Source organism: Lepidochelys kempii, chromosome 8, assembly GCF_965140265.1.
Source record: "Lepidochelys kempii isolate rLepKem1 chromosome 8, rLepKem1.hap2, whole genome shotgun sequence".
NCBI classification, from domain to species: domain Eukaryota; kingdom Metazoa; phylum Chordata; order Testudines; family Cheloniidae; genus Lepidochelys; species Lepidochelys kempii.
Window position 1 is genome coordinate 99,635,244 of NC_133263.1, and position 17,136 is coordinate 99,652,379.

The 17,136-nt window shown below is 38.6% G+C and overlaps 1 protein-coding gene across 1 annotated transcript in view; it reads left to right on the forward strand.

The window, feature by feature from the left end:
• Positions 1–17,136, forward strand: part of AGBL4 (AGBL carboxypeptidase 4) — a 1,390,068-nt gene that overhangs the window by 440,963 nt on the left and 931,969 nt on the right. The gene's annotated exons all lie outside the window — the stretch shown is intronic.

Below are 17,136 nucleotides of genomic sequence, written 5' to 3' on the forward strand. Positions count from 1 at the left end.
ATTTTAAATAAAAATCATTCCATATATAATGCCAAAGATACTGATGCCTTAAGTAGGTATGATTTCTTGTTGTATCTGAATTACATTAGCACAGGCCTGAATGATACTTTATGTGGCATGAGTACACATTTAGTTGAAAGAATGAGTTGGGAAAAGCAGGTGTTGGTAAGAGAGATTCTTTTCTCTGTCTTTCACCTGTATATTGATAGGCTGGCTTTGAGGTATCTTTGAAATTATACTTCCTTGTTTGTTTGCAATTGCAGATTCCTACTAAATTGTTAAATTGCAGTAGAACATCTTGTCTGCATTTTATAAAATCACAGCCACTCTACTTAAATACAGTTCTCACCCACACAGAGTTTCATTTGCTCAAAAGTCATAACTGCAGAATATCAGCAGTTCCCGCATAAATGACAGCCCAAACCTTTAGTTCATAATATTGAAAGATTCACCTAACTTGTGACGTTTCCTGAGGGAATGTCACAGTTGTCATACATTTCATCTGTTTTTTTTTCTAATTTTTTAACCTCTTACCACAGATGAGAGCTAGTAGGCCTTTTATCACAGGTGGTTTTTGCCTGAGAGTACACGACAGAGGCACAAAGCCAAAGAACTGTGATTAAAAATTTAACTCAGCAAATCTAACGAGTCATTGTGGGAATGCAGGAGGGAATAACAAATCCTCAGTGAAAAGAGCTGAAGATTACTTAATTAAACAGGATTATAGAATTAGATTTAACTTTAAACTTGAAACTTAACTGAATTTCTTTGGTGAGGAAGCTGTAATGACTTCTTGAATGTCATTCCATTTTTTTTCCAGAGCTGGCATGAAATGTCATTGCATTTTGAGTTAAACCAAAGAAGTAATTGCTTACTTGTTTTAACATAGATGTCTTTACATGTCAAAGGACACTGTTTTTAACATTACTGCTGTCCTTGGAGAAGTTTTGGTGACAGCTAGAAAGACGCAACAGACATTTTTGGGGAGGGGAAAAACATTCAACTTTTTTTTTTTTACACATTTGTTTATGGATTTCTTTTGAATACTTTCTTCCCCAGAGAAAGAGGAATTCCTAAAGGGTGAAAAATGAAGCTTTTGGTTTACCTGAGAGATGATCTGCTTTCCTTCTCCTTTTTGTTTTTTAAGTCAAAACTTTCTTGAATGGCAACTTTGTCTTTGCATTCAACATGTGGGTAAGTGGTTGGGCAAAATTAATTCAGAGGAGTTCAAAATCTCTGGACATTAGGGTATGTGTTTAATCCATTCATAGTTTGAAACTATCTTATCAGAAATGTTAACCAGGGTCTTGACTGTGATCCAGTGTGCAATCACTAGAGGATATCAGGACAGGATAGGAAGTAAGACATTTTTTGCGCTGTTGAATACTGACTATTCACACTGAATTGAGAAGATGTTTAACATATTTGGTTCTCAAAGTAGCAAGATTCATAGATCTTTGGGATCCTTGCAGTCCGTGACAGAAGGCTTTTTAAGGCTCGAGTTAAGAACTGTTCCCTGGAAGGTCATGGGGGCATCATGGGCTAAATGTTGTTTAGTGATAAATTTAGAAGCAAATATATGAGATTGGATTTGAGACTCAATCTCAGGGCACCACTCCAAAAACCATATTTGTCATGTACTTGTCTATCCTCCTGCGGGTGCTACAGACTCTTACAAACTGCAAATCTACCAGATGCTTTTCAACCTCAGAGAGAGGTTGGAAAGTGGGCTGAATCCTGCTCACCCTATTCCTGTGAGTATCCCCATTGACTTCACATTTTCAACTCAATCGGATACCTTGGAGGAGGAAGGCAAACAGGGTTAACTCCACTATATGTAAACTTTACTATTTAGTGGCCATTGCTAAATGGAATTGTTTGACAATTTTATGCTAGTCCAACTTCAAGATAATTATTAACCTAAATCTATTGGTATTCCTAGTGTGACCATATTAGTATATTTATGCCTGCATCTGTAATTTTCACTCCATGCATCTGAAGAAGTGGGTTTTTTACCTCCGAAAGCTTATGCCCAAATAAATCTGTTAGTCTTTAAGGTGCCACCGGACTCCTCGTTGTTTTTCTAGGGTGACCATGTGTACCTTATTTTAAGGGACCATCCCTTATTTCATTGATTTGTCCCTTAGGGTGATCACCTGTCCCTTATTTTAAGATGTATTAAAACTGATAAGCTTCAGTTTAATGTTTAAAATGGTACTTAGTTGCACTGTATACTTGAGGGCAGTAGAAATGTACATGTAAGGAAAATAAGTGATATGCTAAGGGAAATGGTGTTTCGCTAAAATGTCTCTTAAAATAAAGTATTTTTCGTGTGGTTTTCCCTTATTTCCATCCAGCAAAGATGGTCAGCCTAGGTATTCTAAATAAAAGGCTGTGCCAAAGTTTTAAAGGGTTTGGGCTTCATTCATTCTCATGTCTGTGGATCCCCTAGCAAAAGACTCCAAGACACCCACATCTGTCAAATGCAAATAGCTGGAACTGGTTGGCTGGGGATGAGGCATGTCCGGGTTGCCTTGGGGATCTGATCGTTCAGTGATTCTATAGGATAACCACCAACAAAGTCCTAGCTGACATTTACGATTGCTCTCTTTAACCTTTGCAAGGCTGCAAATTCTTGTCAGATTAAAGCAATATCACATCAATAAACAGGCATGTAAAAAGCTATAGTGTAATCAGTCTTATTGTTTCATAATAGGTTTATACAAATTATGAGTACCACAGTTTTATTAATGGGACTTTTAATTATCTGGTATAGTGAGGAGTGATGTAAAATATATAACAGCTCTGCTAATTAATATGGGGATTCAATGATTGTTAATTAAGGGCAAATGGGATAGGGCTAACACTACCCACTTTTGACTATAATGAATAAAAAGACGAACCAATAGCTTATTTTCAAATTAACATGATTGATAAAAAGTCAACCCAGAGCACAAATCATTCATCCTAGGGGACCAGTAATTTTCATGTTTAGACAATGGAATAAAGATCATGTCTGTAGGCCTTGAAATAAAAGTGAAAGTTGCAAAAGGCCTCAAAGGACTGAAATACACATTACTAAAACTTGTATTTAAATATATAACATTATCCAGAGTAGGTCTTTTCAGGTCACTTGCATGTCCCACAAATATCGATAAAGCTGGCATTCAAATAAACAACTATCGGAAAAAAATTATCAAAAAAAAATCTAGCTATTATTTCTTTTTTTTCTCTAGCAGATGTTTTGAACACTATTTTACAGATTTCTGAATTGAAAGAAAGATTATAAAAAATCAGCTTGGCAGTATGTTGTTTATTAATATTCCCTCTTCCCCATCACCTTGCTGTCAGATCACCCTATTGTATATTCCATATTCTTCTGCACATGACTGAAATTTCCAAATATGGAATTAAATGTTAAGTACCTAAGCATTTAGATTCCCAGGTACTATTGAATTCCATGATTGTTGCCATGTTAACAAGAGCTGTGAGAACTCCGTACTCCTGACAATAAGGCCATTTTTGGTGAGATGTCTAAATATTGTTTCAGGAACCTACCTTTTAAGCATCCAAATCTGCAAATTTTGGCCTCTACAGGAAAAAATACACAAGAGTATAAGATTGTCATTGAGCCATGCAGAAAAATAAAACTGCAGAAAGTGCAGCCCCTGAACTGTACCTTCAGCAAAAGAGATATACCCATAATTCACAGTCTAGTAGTCTCAGTTATGACATGGCAGGCTGACATTTTACATTGTCACATGTAAAATATTAGGTCAAATGTTCCATTTACAAAACATTATTTCTACTGTATTTTGTGTTTCAACAAAACCATAATTCTGTACATCTCTCAACCAAATCCATAGTCAGTGCTTGCTATGTTCAAATTTTTGCATCATGTTCAAATTGGTATATTGTTCATAACATAGCCCAGCATGTATATCATGAATGCTTTACTTTCATAAATGTTTAACTTTTATTATTGCCAATACATAACAGTACATATATAAAAAGCCTATATTAGCAATAACATTTTCTTTAATTAATTTTTCCATGAATGAATTCCTATTAGATATTCATTCTTGCAACATTGTATTGTGTTGTGATGCACTTTGGTGAAATTAACTCGAAGAGCTGCTCTTTGCAATTTTAATATTCCACTGGGTTTTCCATTCTAGAAAACTCATTATTATACATGTACAAAGCTGAAAAGAAACAAGAGAGAGGCATATTGTGTGAATAACAGTCAGGGAAAAGAGACAGCTGGCATGATAATTTTCTAATAAAGCTTAGAAAAGGCTGCTGTGTCTTGAAAAAATGAAAGAGCTTTAATTTGAGTATTTCTTTTGTTTGGATTTGCTTTGTACTAAAGTTCTGCATCTTATTCACACCTTTTATGAATATTAACTGAAAAACAAATATATCTTGTCAAACCCGGCTAGAAGGTAGGAGCAAAAGAATCAGTGGTATTTATTTGCAGGGGTGAGGAGTGGGGGAGGGTTTTTCTTATTCTCCTTATCAATTTTTATTTCGCTCCAGATTGTACAGTTTGGATCTTGATAAATAGAGATCTTTTGAAACCCAGACAATTTACTAACACATGGAGCCTCTAATCAATTTACCAAATTCAAACCTCTGATACATATGTGTAAATCTCATTAACTCTAGTGTGAGTTGGAGACTTAAGTAAGGGCAGAATTTGGCCTAATAATTTATCAAGGATGTTTAACTTATTTCAGTTAATTAGAGCGATGAGGTCATTTCCCATTTACCCCTTTTACTACTTCATCCTAAGCCATCTGTAGGGGCACAGGTGTGGCTCTCTCGGAACCCGAACAGTGTTGCTTTGAATTTGGGTCATTTGCAGGTGTTCACATGTGATGTAGTGTTCTCTCAGCTCTTTGTTTGCCTCATCCCTCTTTTGGCAGTACACACTTCTTCCACAGTTCACCCCTTCGTAGTGTTGTAGCTAGGATAAAATTGACATCAGATTAAGGTTGTGCACCTTTATGACTGGCCCTAACCTAGTGGGTTCACAGTCAGGGGACCATGGTATTAGGGTGTGCTGGAAGGAGCTGCCAGCAATGGTGTGGAACAGACTTGCTACCCTGAGCTCCCCAGCTATGTAATAAAACACAGGTGATACTTGTTATAAGTTATTCAGTTCATTTACCTGATGTGCAGAGCACTCCTCAAGAGTTAAAGTATCAACTGCCAGGCCATGGAGCAAGGGTTTACTTTTTAAAATATTAACATTTAATTCCTAAGTTCAAACACATGCCCTCCTGCTCCCCACCCTAGCTGGGAAAGGAGATTTAAGGTGTAACTTTAAAATGACGTGTACAAGAAAAAAGAAGCCAGCTCCTTTTAAAGTAGTACTCTATGCTCTCTGTTCGTGTATTGTCTGTGAGTAATGGGTAGACAAAACATTAGTAGAACTAAGTAAAATCAAGCATTTTTGGATTGTCTAGCACAGGGGTCGGCAACCTGCAGCACACATGCCAAAGGCAGCATGCAAGCTGATTTTTAGTGGCACTCTGCTGCCAGCCAGGGTCCCGGCCACTGGCCCCACTCAGCCCACTGCTGGCCTGAGTGGACGGAACGCCGGGCCGGCAGTGGGCTGAGCAGGGTTGGTGGACGGGACCCCGGCTGGTAGGGGCTGGCAGACGGAACCCCAGACTGTCCGTGGGCTGAGCAGTTCAGCGTGCTGCCTGTCTGGGGTGCCGTCTGCCACCTGCACTGCTGGTCTGGGGTTCTGTCTGCTGGCCCCTGCCAGCTGGGGTCCCGGCTGCTGGCCCTGCTCAGCCTGCTGCCAGTCTGGGGTTCCGTCGGGGGGCGGGAGGGCTGTAAATGTAAAACTTATTACTGGGACGCAAAACCTTAAATTAATGAAGACTTAGCATGCCACTTCTCAAAGGTTGCTGACCTCTGCTCTAGCATTTTGCTGTGATTTTATAAACAGAAAAAAAAACCTAACACAATTTTGAACATGTATCCTAAAACTACCATTACACAGAAATACATGTTAGTCAAATAATGATTCTTTCCCCTTTATCTGATCCTTTGATATGACATATATTAGATGTGACACAATGGGCCTGACTCTTCTGATATCAATTTTGTACCAATATATCTCTTTTGACATCAATGAAATTACCGATGATTTACTCCAGTGAAAATGGAGTAATGTGTGGAGTATCTAATGTAACAAGTCACATATAAACTAGTTAATTGTACTCCACAAGTAATTAATATGTAGCAATACAAACTCTTAGTATATTCCATAAATATATCAGTAGCCCTTGTATTCTCATGAATGAACTGATAGAAGACATAGGTAAACAATATGGAAATTTTGCTCTGTAGAAACAAAAATATTTCAGTAGAGCTTTTAAAAACGATTAAACTTAAGTTGTTGGTGACCATACAACACTGATACAGAATTCCAGCTATTTATCTGATATATTTAATTCCTAACAGCTTGTTTTGAAAATATATCATTAATTGTCCTTTCTTATTGTTTCATTTGGTATAACTTCTTATTTTCATCAGTTCTCTGCAGTAAAATGGCATTTGTGCTCCTTTTCTATTGCTCTTTCTGAACAGCCTCATCAGATGTCACAAGGTGTCACGTTCTAGGAAGCCTCGTATGGAGGCAGAGTTATTTCTGCTGACTCATCACCTTGTCAGGTGGTAAGGTTGCATCAAGAGGCAATGTTATTTCTGCTGACTCATCAACACAGATGAGTCCTGAAGGGATCTTCTGGGAGAAACCCTAAGAATAAAGTCAAGCGGAGGAGAAAATTTTGGTCAAGGATATATTGTTTTGTTTAGGTTAACCAATTTAAGGCAAACCCAAGGAAAAAGTGGAATTGTACACTAACCAGAGTGTATGTTGTTGTGCTGAGTGAAGTGGAAACTGCCCATTCCCAGGTGGATTCTAAACTGTCCTATGTGAGCAAACTTTGGCATTCTAATGGGAGTGTTATGTTTTTCTCGGCACATTTGTTCCCTAGTTTGACTTTGCCCACTGGCACAGACAAAATGATTTCAATAGCACTGTAATAATTCTGGATGTTGAGAAATACCTTGGGGTTGATCTGTCGATGGGTCCGCCATGTCTTTTAGAATGCCATTTTCCACTGACTTTCTTTGACTGTGTGCTTCCAAATGCTTGTGTGTGTTTGATGCTGTGATGTATGCACCAGCCCTAGAGCTATTCCCATGTCCATACACTGCTTAGTCTAACTTTTCACTCAGGTATGTAAGTGAAGAGAAATAAAGATAGTGAGGCTGCACAAGGGTGGAAAAACCCAAACATTTTAGTGTACATGCAGAAGCCATTTCTTCTTTTTCAATAAACTATATAGTTTGTAAAATATACCTTATTAACTCTCAAATGAGAATAATTTTGCATAATTAGTTAGTAGTTGCAGGTCAGTCACTTCTTACTGGTGACTTTGCAAAGGACATTTGAATCTCAGAGACTGCATTAAACCAATCAGCAGTCTGTGGAAAGAGCCAGTCTACTCATTCAGTAGGAAACAAATTAACCCATTAGTCCTAGTTTGATTTCCCGGAGTGTATTTGAGTAAAATACAGTGAAACTGACATTACTTCTGTGCCATCTACCAATGATGAGTCTAATGAACCATCTTATAGAAGAAGGCAAAAAACACAGTGGGTATCAAATTGTCTGCCGTGATATCTAATTCTGGAGTCACTTTGGTTATTAAAACTGTTTTTTCTGAGCTTATAGAAGTGATGGATCATGGCTATGAAATGCGCAATTTGTCTGAAATACAGGGGTCTCTAGCCTGAGGCATTCTGAATTCAGAAACATCTTTGACAAACTACAAGTGTTGGCCTGTCTTAAGGGTTCCACTTCAATGAAAGCGCATGGGTCTGGGCCGAGAGAGGCAAGTGATGGTCAAACATGAAATTGGGTTTGACATTTCACAGAAACACTTGTACTTGAAATAATAGCACACCCAGGATGCTTATTCCCTACTTTGCAGCTTTACTTCTTGTCTCTGCCCTTGAATCAGGCATGAAGTATACTTGCTACTACAGTACAGACTGTGAAATCAGTATTGCATGTTTTTTGCATTCAATTTTAATCTGATTTTTAGTCTCTAACCTTTTATACAAATTTGGAACAAATGTGAAATACAGATAGGTATTTCAAGTGATGAGTAAGTGATACAGAGCCTTTTATTTGCTCAAATTTGGCCCTGGACTGAATTGACTGAAGGCATTATCTGATGTCTGCTTGGTGATGAACGGATAGTATCCTCCTCAAAGAAACCACTATTGCAATTATACACTTTCTGGCAGTCTCAACGGCAAGACCTAGGATTAGAAGGGTAAACAGAATGAACTCCCCTCTCACTTCTTGAGGTGGCCTTTCCAGATCAGGACTGATGCATATTGACAGTGTAACTTGAAATATACACTAATGCTGCCCAGGCTGGAGCTATTCCTTGGATAACTAGAAGACATAAACCTTTGATGGGAAAACTGAAGTACAGAGAGGTTAAGAATGCTACATCTTAAAAAGCGGTCTGTAGTTTTACAAGCTTTAATTTCTGGGTGCCGAACTAGAGACTTCTAGGACCTAAAGTGAGGCAACCACTCTAGTTTTAAAAATATAAGCCAAAGAGATGTGTAATTGGCTACACAGCAGCTCAGTGTGAGAGCTAGGATTAGAATGTTGTAGTTCCTGGATCCCAGCCCTGTCCTCAGTCTGCTAGCCTCACTGCTGTCCAAGCTGTCCAAGTCCTTTGGTGGAGGTGGGGACAAAATTCCAATGTAAATCATTTTGCAGGGGCATGGTGATATTTAATTGAATTGGAAAAGTGCAGTATGTCAATATGAACTTTTCCCACCCCCTATCCTCCCTCTCTCAGGCAATCATACCCTTTCATTTTAACAGCACAGGAACATTCAGCCACTAAGAGCTGTGCCAGCCAAAAAGCATGACTGCCAACAATTATGTGCTAGATGTGTGTGGGCATTAACACATGTATTTAAAAGGAATGGAAAAGAACGTATGTGTGGTCCTTAGTGTTTTATCTCTTCCCGAGTCTTCAGACTCGCCTTAAAATTAAAACAAATTTCAAAAAGAAAAAAGCATCCCTCTGAAGAAGAAAATTCTTAGAAGCCTTTTGAGCCAATAGTTTTTCATGCTACCATTTTGTTTTTGTTCTGGGAGGATACATAATTGGAACTCTTTTAGTGCTTATTTGAATAATTGTTTCCAGAATATTCTGACACATTACCACCTGACCAGTTGTTAATGGGCAAATCTAGGGTGCCTTACGGTCAGGGCCAGCTCCAGACACCAGCGAAGGAAGCAGGTGTCTGGGGCGACCAATAGAAAGGGGTGGCACTCCGTGCGTTATTGGGGCGGCACGTCTGGGTCTTCAGCGGCAATTCAGCAGCAGGCCCTTCATTCCCTCTCTTCCTCTTCGGCGGCAGCTTAATCGGGTTTTTCTTTTTTTTTTCTTCGCTGCTTGAGGCGGCAAAAAAGCTGGAGCCGGCCCTGCTTATGGTGCTCCCGTTTTATTTTAATTCAGAATCCCTATTAACTTTATCCATTTGCTGTTACACATGTATGTTAAAAAGGACCTTTGTGTTAAGTGGAATTGATGGGTAGAATCATTAACCTCCAGCATATAAAATAATTAATGATGCAGGGCTTTTCTAGTAACATACAAAGTACTTTCATACCTTCATAAGGAAAACAGTAAAAAAAAAAAATCAAAACCCCTCATTGGCTATGATACACTGCTATATTTTGGGTCCCAATATTAAAAACAGCTTTTACTTTTTCATCCAGTTTTTCGTTAATTAGCTTGCAATTGACAGTTAGAAATCATGTTAAGGCCCTTTTTAAAAGTTGGCAGTTCAAAGTCTAATCTGAATACATTTCTGCTCTTTAGCAGCTCCCATTCTGCTTACCCAAGACTTGTGTCGAAAAGGAAAGCCATTTAAATTATTAGTATGGCAACAATAGGAATAACAAATTTAATTACCCAAATTCATATCTTGTGCTAGTAAGTGAAATTCCATTATTCTTCAAACCTGCTTACAAAGGTCTCGGTTTGGCCCTTTGCCTCTTAAAGTCCACATGAGTCCATCACTTACGCTATTACTGGCATTTTTAAACACCTCCTCTCTGTGGAAACGAGGCTATTAGATAATTATTAACTCTGCAAGGAATACTCATCTTTCTACCCTCTTCTCTTCTTTCTTAACTATTTATAAGAAGAGTCACTCCCCAAATGGAGCTGGAAGAGCTGTCCATTCATTAGGAAAACTGCACAATTTAAGAAGTGGCTTGATTTTTTTTAAAATGTATTTTGCAGCTGAGCCAGATATTGATACAGGTAAAATCTATATAGCTCTTAGGACAGAGAAGAGTAGCAAAGATTAATAAACTTCATGCATGGCTTGCTATTACAGCTGTATATCTAAAGGTAAATATACAGAGAACTAATCTATATATTACAGCTGTTTGAAAGAAACCTCTTGCTTAATGGTTTTAGATGATATAATTTGCACCATTACTGGTAAAACTATGGCTTCAAATATATTTCTTGAGTATTAGATTTTGAAACTGGCTACCTAGGATTTTAGTTATCATTCACAAGTAATGTTGAGTATCAGTCACATCACTGAAAGTTATTGATAAAAATCTGAGCCTGTAATTAGAATGTGACTGCCATTCTGCTCTGCTGGTTTTGGTGAGGAAGTAGCCTTTCCCCAGCAGATAATGTACTCTATTTTAAATCCCTGGATTAGATGATTCAGTCACTCACAGATTCATTAGCATTCCTGTGTAGAAGGGAAACGATAAATGTCTGAAAATGGTTTTGGTGAAATAGAGGAAAAAACTATATTAACTTAAACTTGGGGATTTATTATCAAATATTGATGTTTATTTTTAGCTTATTTTATGCAAAAGTTCATCATTATTTTTCAGTGACGCTGAGATGCTTTGCACATCTAAACAATGTGATACCAGATCAGATCTGTATAGCATAAGAGTTGCATATGGTGTTTAGTCAGGGCATACAGCTCCTGCTCACTTTCAACTTTAAATGCAAGCATAGGCAGTATCACAATTTTGTATACAAACAAGTAACCAGATTCCACAGTCATGACTCGTGAATAAGCCCATTGAAGACAGGTGGACTATCCATGTGAGTCAGGCATGCAAGACTGGGCATAAGGTCATGCACTTACTCAAATGCACATACAGTATGTAGTTTTGTTTTCAAAATAGTCATAATATGGTCCTCCTGTTTTGTGTTATAAGTTTAGACAGGAGCCAGGCCAAAAATCCTTACTCAGGCAAAACTCTCATTGAATTCAGTGGAAGTTTTTCCTGAGTGTGGACTGAATGACTGGGCCCTTGCTTATTTGCCAACGGAGAACTCTGTGCTCGTACTACCTGCATTATGTGACAGGTGATGACATTCCCATAGTTACATTGCCAGAAACTGGCTAAAGTTTAGTGACACTCTGACTAAGTTATGGTAATCCCATATTGAATGACATACATGCATAATGTAGTTTTTTGTCATGATGTGATCCATAATGAGGAGTAGGTAACTGCTCTGAGTCTAGGGACTGGTCTATGCCACAAACTGTTACTTTATCTGAACACACTTGTGAAGAATTAAGTTATCTGACATGATGACTAATCATGGAGTTTTAGCAGTTATGTCTTCTTGATTGTAGATTGTAGGCACTAAAGTAATAAACATACTAAATAATAATAATGCTGAACACAGTTTGTCTTGGTCTACACTGACCTCAAGGTCATGGACAGCAACAATCCAGCAACACTGATTCTTCACAATAGTGTCCAAACATAGTAAAATTTAAAAGTAAAGACAAGCCTTAGGAGAAGGATGGGAAGAACATCCTAGTACTTTGATTCCATGAGGAAGCTTTGCTGCTTCTACCCATTGATATGTAATTTGAAAATTGGAATAGTCTTTTGCGGGGCAGACTTACTTAGTATAATCCTATGAATCCTACAGCCCTTTTGGAGAAGATGAAGGGGGGGAAAACATCATCTGCCTTAATATAATGAAGTTAAATTTTAAAAAAGTATCTGTGCCTAATGAGACAAGTGTTTGTAGGATCTATTCCAGAATTCCCTTTTCCAGAAGGGCTCCCTAGTTTTTAATTGCTGTAGACTGCATTTAGAAACTGAATCTATAAAATGCTTAAACATTTGGTATGAAATATTTTTTTCTACAGTAGGCAACTGTTTTCTCTAAAGGAGAATGAATATGCTGTAAATCTTTGTTTAGAAGATTCCTACATATTATAGCTACACCTTTACCTTGTAAGCTGCAGGGGAGTGTAATTACATTTATTAGAAGCTGTGGTAACTAAATTAAGAAATACAGTATTCTCCTTCTTTCCCTGATTTTGTATACATCCTCAAAAGAAGCCTACACCAAACCTTTAGAAGACGAGCCTGGGAGCTTTTCATAACTCTGTTATATACCAAAAATCATGGACTCAATAAAGACACTGGTTGTATGTCTCATTACAACAATTTGTAGCCCTCCTAGGCTATGTCTACATTACACAGCTTTTAGGAACATAGCTGTGTCACTATAGCCGTGCCGCTAAAAGGCGTGCAGTGTAGCCGCTGTTTGTCGGCTCTCCTGCCAACAAAAAACTTCCACTCCCAATGAGCGGCATTTACGTTGTCCTGTTGTTTTCCTGCCAACAACGTGCTGTTCACACTGGCACTTCTCCTGGCAAAACTTTTGTCTTTCCGGGGATGGGGGACGGGGGACGTTAACACCTCTGAAAGACAAAGGTTTTGTCATTCAATTGCCAGTGTAGACATAGCCTAACTCTCCTTTGCTGTATGACTGCAGAGGTGCTAATTGCCCACTTCATTTTGAATGGTTTCTTGCTGGCGTGTGTTAATTCCTTATGCTTAACAATTTGTTCCACCTTGTAGTTAGCTGTGACACTCTGATTACCTTTTTCAGATCTAAAGAAGAGCTCTGTGGAGCTTGTCTTTTTCAAAAACAGAAGTTGGGCCAATAAAAGATATTATTGTATGTTAACTTTTATTGATCTCCTAGTAGTATAATATAAATCTAGCATTTACCATGTTTCGTGCCTTTAATATGATGATCTCAAAGCTCTTTACCAACCTTAAGCAGTTAACGTGCATTTGTACCCTAAAAAGTGATTCTGTAAAAATGGTGTTTTGGGGTTCCACAACCAAGCTGCCATTTCATTGTGCAGGTGTTACAAAGGGCCTAATTTGGCCTGCAGATCCTCTGTTACTGGTAATGATGCAGGAGGTGGAAAGAATCCAGCTTGATTGTCAGATTCCAAAGTAACTTAATGGACTGGTAGACAATATGGTACAGAGACCAAAGACACAGCAATGAACATGGAACCTCACAATGCATTTTACAGAGTCATTTTTTAGGGTAGAACTACCCTTTAAGCCTCAGAACCCCTCCATCAGTTAAGTATTATCAATATTACAAATGGTTTAGCTGAGTCACGGATGGGTTAATGAGTCTCAGGATATGTCTGTACTGCAGCTGGAGGTGTGCTTCTCAGTGTGGGCAGATAGAAACAAGCTAGCACACTAAAAATAGCAGTTTAGCTAAGGGTAGCTCAGGGGGCAGCCTGGGCTGTAGCTGCCTGAGTACAAACCCACCCGGCTCCTTTGTATTCATACTCCATCAGCTAGCCCAAAGCGTGCTGCATGGTGGCCTCAGTGACAATGCTATTTTCAGCACAGTAGTTTGAATAGAACCTAGAGTGTGTCTGTCTACCCATGTTGGGAATCATGCTTCTAGCTGCAGTGTAGACATACCTTCAGAGATGTTCTGTGACTTCCTCTAGGTACAATAGTCAATCATTGGAAAAGCTAGGAATAGAGCAGAGTCCTGGATCCATGTCACCTGCTCTATCCACGATACCACTCTCTTGTGATATTTTTTTTCTGGGAAGAAGAGTTGACCTTAAGTAGAAAGGACATAATTCCTGCTAACGGTCATCTGGTTTACTGGCTTTCCTGCAGATGGGCTGCGTTTTGTACTGAACTCTCTAATGCACTGACATGTATTTTTCTGGTCCCTGGACTAGTTGTCAGTCAGATATGACCCTGTGATCACACTACTCCTTATCTCATATACTATTTCACAAAGCCAATGTCTATGCAGAGAAGTACATCTGGTTAGTGATCTCCAGTCATGAATAGTCAGAAATACTCAGTTGTGATTCATTAGCATTTTTTTCTACATAGATCTAAAGTAATTGGTATGAAATATTGGTAGTACTATTTGATAGTCATTCCACTGAAGCTTGTTTTGGTCATTATATCTCTCTCCACTCCTCCCCACTATGCCTGAGAATCAAATGTTATCTTGCACCATATGTTGGTGGTTATATACTTGTATTGACAGCTATTGGACCAAATTCTGAGCTCCATTATACTGTGATAACCTCATTCAAGTCTTGAAGATATTTTTGAATGAATTATGCTAAGCAAATAAAATCTGTACTAGATTTTATGATGTTTTAATAACATAAGATGAAAATAGTCCTTTGTTTCATAGATAGGTAATTAATAATCAAGAACATGCTCTACAGCCCTTTCTCTGGAGTGCTGTGTTTGAATTCTACCTGAGGTCACAAGGGAAATGACTTTTGAAGATCTAATCCTGTGGATGTTTGTCCAATTAAAAAAACTGCCACCCTGATTAGCATTCTGCTCAAAAGAGACTTGAAAGTAACATGAATGATACGATTCAGGCAGCGCGCAGTGAATGTTATGTGTGGAAGCTTTCACGTTGCTTGCCTGCAGTAGAGAGAGAGGAGAGCCTAACTGCAGAGAGAACAGATGCATTTCAGAGTCTCCCGCCAAAGGGAGTATATTATGCTCCCTTTTAAACTTTCCCAAACACACACCATCTGTTTCACACTAGATACTTACAGGGTTTGATCAAATTAGAAGTCATGCTGAAAAGCAAAACTAAGGTTAGCCTGGACAGCTTTCTTAAAGCTACAGCTCCATTGTATTAAGACTCAAATATTATCCCCACCAAACTGGATGAAGCATTGCAGCTTACTGAGATTGTTGATTAAGACCACATGTGGGCACTGGACAACTGCAGCCAGTACAATATTTCAAAAAGCGAAATGTTATGAATATCCTATAAAAGAACAGCAGGGAAAAACGAGTGATGGCCTTCATCAGTGGTTGGTAAGAATGAGGTGAAGGTACTGAAGCAGATGAAGATATTTTAAGTGGAGTAGTTATTAGGCAAGAATGATTGCAGAATAGAAAACTGTCAGGCTAATGACAAATCTGAATTCTAAGGAGTCCTACTGGGATGGAATGAAAAGATCAGATGGCTTTTATAAAACACTGGCCATGTAAAAGTCTTGAATTTATGTGACAATGAGGACTCCAAATAGGTTCTAGACTATATTAATCCAAAAATGACTAAAGGACTGAGATTTTCAAAGCAGTTTAGAGGATTCATATATTTGATTGCAATTAATAGAAGAGATATCTGAATCCCCAAGATTGCTTTGAAACTCTGAACCAGGGAAACCTCATCTAGCAACATGATAATAGTGATACTAGTGAAACTGAGAGACCAGGAGAGGATTTTCAAAGTGTCACAATTGCATAGAGATGTTAATTTACAAGGCCAGAAGATAATTCTCCTAGATTTAAGCCAGAGAATCACAGAATCATAGGATTTGAAGGGACCGCAAGAGATCATCTAGTCCAGTCCCCTGCACTCAGGGTAGGACTAAGTATTATCTAGACCATCCCTGACAGGTGTTTGTCCAACCTGTTCTTAAAAATCTCCAATGACAGAGATTCCACAATCTCCCTGGCCAGTTTATTCCAGTGCTTAACAACCCTGACAGTTAGGATGTTTTTCATTATGTCCAACTGAAACTGCCTTGCTGCAATTTAAGCCCATTGCTTCTTGTCCTATCCTCAGCGGTTAAGGAGAATAATTTTTCTCCCTCCTTCTTGTAGCAACCTTTTATGTACTTGAAAATGGCTATCATGTCCCCTCTCAGTCTTTTCTTCTCCAGACTAAACAAACCCAGTTTTTTCAATCTTCCCTCACAGGTCATGTTTTCTAGACCTTTAGTCATTTTTGTTGCTCTTCTCTGGACTTTCTCACATTTGTCCACATCTTTCCTGAAATGTGGCGCCCAGAACTGGACAGAATATTAATTGTGGCCTAATCAGCATAGAGTAGAGCAGAAGAATTACTTCTTGTGTCTTGCTTACAACACTCCTGATTATACATTGCAGAATGATGTTTGCTTTTTTTGCAACAGCGTTACACTGCTGACTTATATTAAGTTTTTGATCCACTATGACTCCCAGATCCTTTTCTGCAGTACTCCTTCCTGGGCCATCATGTCCCATTTTGTACGTATGCAACTGATTGTTCCTTCCAAAGTGGAGTACTTTGCATTCATCCTTATTCAATGTCATCCTATTTACTTCAGACCATTTCTACAGTTTGTCCAGATCATTTTGAATTTTAATCCTATTCTCCGAAGCACTTGCAACCCCTCCCATCTTGCGTTCATCTGCAAATTTAATAAGTGTATTCTCTGTGCCATTATCTAAATCATCGATGAAGAGATTGAACAGAACTGGACCCAGAACTGATCCCTGCGGGCCCCACTTGATATGCCCTACCAGCTTGACTGTGAACCACTGATAACTGTTCTCTGGGAATGGTCTGCAAATGCAAATCCAAAATGCAAAAGGAAAGAAAAGAATTTGTGCTTCAGCAACATTTGTAGGTCTAGCCATCCAGACATAAGCCTTGCACCTGTTTAGGTTTCTGAGGCCCACCTTTGTAAAGGTTTTAGGCAATGCTCCAATCAGCATTGCAAGCCCTATGGTCCAGAACCTCAAAAATTAGGTGCCTAATTACCTTTGAGACTCCGGGCCTAAGTGACTTAGAAGGCTAAATTCCATTTCCAAGATGGATATAGAAGCTTAAATGTCATAGAAAGACAATGAGACTTAGGTGCCTAAATATCTTTGAGGACATGGGCCTTAACTCCCATTGATTTTGAAGGGAA